Genomic DNA, 2,426 nt, shown 5'->3' with positions numbered 1-2,426 from the left:
GAGGATTCTTTACTGACTCGTCTGATGTCTCCTGAGCGTCTTCCCTAAGCGTCTGGTGAAAAAGGGTCTGCCACCACTGAATCGGATGCTATTGCTCAATTGAATTGTGTAACCGAATCGGATGTCTCCTTATCCATAAGCCCAGAGATCCGAGAGAAGAGTAATACATAAGCCTAGCCTAGAATGCCTAGGCAACAGAAAGAGAATGAATAGGAAGAGAACACTAGAGAGGTATAGTAAGAAGAAGAAAAAACTTCTATCGCATAGATGTTTAAACGAGTAGGTTTCCCTAGGATAATATTCCTTTCAGGCTGGTTGTTTAGTTTAACCGAAAAGGAGGCCTTAGGTTAGGTGTGTGCAGTAGAGGTTGAGTCATTTTGTTTGAAATGCCCTCAGTAGGTAGTAACAAGGCTTACTCAAGATCACTAGCTCATCGAAGCAGACCAGAGATCATAGACCTAGTCAAGGAACAAGTCGAGAGAGCTACTGCCCTAACTCACTAACTGGGGAAAAGAACAACTCTCTTTCTAGAGCTACGGATCGGGGGGCTACTCAACGCCCACTAGGGTTCCCCTCTTTGAGAAGCTCCGAAGATAAGTTCAGAAAAGAGCTCCTTCCGGCTATCGCATCTAATAGGCATAGTACGCTGTGGTATATCCCTTCCGTAGAAAGCCCAGTCTCCTAGAAAAGCTGTATTTGGTATAATACCTGCCTTTTCTCTGAATTGGATGTCTTACTTGGTATTCCTAACCTATTCTTGATAGGAAAGTAAAGAGGTAGACCTAAAGGGAGGGTATATTCCTATAGTCTATGGTTTCCTGCTTCTTCACTTCAATCAATCATAAAGACAAACGTAGTTGGTATTCTCAAGGGTCAAGCCTCAGTTCGTTGATCTCTTCGCTCGTCCTATTACGTGTGCGTGCTGCTGTCTACTCTAGTACGAAAGGGCAGCATTTACTATACCAAGCTGACTGAGCTGCTTCTGGCACGAGAGAGATTCATTATCGTTACGGTGAGTATATTCGTGGCAGCCTTTAACAACAAGGCTTCCCTTCACAATAGTGGCATACAGAAAGGAGTAGTTCACTCAGATAGGCCATACTAGAAAAAACTAACTAGACCAACGCAGACTAATTGAAACGGGATTAACCTTCCCTACCTACTCGCTTACCCGAGAAGAGAATCAGCTATCCCAGAGACGACTACACAAAGTATTAACCGGGGACTTCTACTCAAACTCAAACACCAGTCCTCTTCCTTTCTATCTTCTCTTTCCATTCACTCCGAAAGACTTCTGCGTGCAAGACAACCCTTATGGATTGGACTTTCTAGCTATGGATATCCCCACTTCTAAACTAGCTGCTGTACTCTTGTTTACTAAGGAAAGATAAAGTGGATCTTGGATCAAGAATTCAATTAATACTCTTAATCAAAGAAGAATCTTATTTTATTATAGGATGACCTTTGTTCCGAGATGGAAAGAAGACAATCATTAGAATGCTGCTTGAACGGTTGTCCAAATCTCCCTTTTGCAGCAGGTCTCGCACCTTCAATTAGTGACAGCTCGGCTTGTAGCTGTTATTCCTGCTGCTGGATAAACTACTTGCGCTGCTCCACCAGCTCTATCGCTCTCTTTGCAATATGAGGCCTTCCATAATACATGTTGCTGTAAGTAGCCATAGGAGAACTACAAAACAAGGTCATACCAGCACTCGTCAAGCAACAGTTACAAAATATTCAGCAGCACATAAGATCCACAATGTACTTTGATTATTATGTAGGTATTGAAGTGCATAAAAGTATCTCCTAATCAATGGCTCTAAGTTTATGGGATGTCTTCGGAGTCAAGTGCCTACGCAACCAGATTGTTGTTTTTGGGAGCCAAATGATGATAGTAGGGCATCCCCAAAAGTAAAACATCACCTCTCCAAAGTCATTTTGGGATTCTGTTTGTCCCGGACCACCCCCTATTTCTGCCTCTTTAGTTGGAACGACTGCCTACCCTTGGCCGGTTAAAGCTATGCACTGATTCCCTCTTCTCGTATCGAGTCGGGAACGAAAGCTTTCTAATGTGGGCAGAGACTTCAGGATCGACCATAACTGAAGGATTCTCTGATTCGACATTCTATCTCTCTGGGTGCTCTTACAATCTCAGACATTTTTTTTCATTCACCCAGTGGGGGATTGTCTGGGTCAGTCGATATCTCTTCATTCGGACCAGGGGAGGGAAAGAGAATGCCGTGCTGTTCAACAAACTCCCTATCTTCCCTCCACTTTTGTTGAGGCTGCTCCTGAAGTGAAGCTGCGAGTGCTGGGCTGGAAAAAGAATTTACCGAGTAACCGAAGTTAGAAGATGCTGCTCTTCCCATATGGGGTGCTGTTCTATCATGCCTCTACGGCTGCCTTTACAACCCCAAAAGAGCAGA

The sequence above is a fragment of the Primulina tabacum genome, chromosome 6, assembly GCF_025594145.1.
Source record: "Primulina tabacum isolate GXHZ01 chromosome 6, ASM2559414v2, whole genome shotgun sequence".
NCBI lineage: Eukaryota > Viridiplantae > Streptophyta > Magnoliopsida > Lamiales > Gesneriaceae > Primulina > Primulina tabacum.
Note: the sequence above shows the minus strand (reverse complement) of the source record.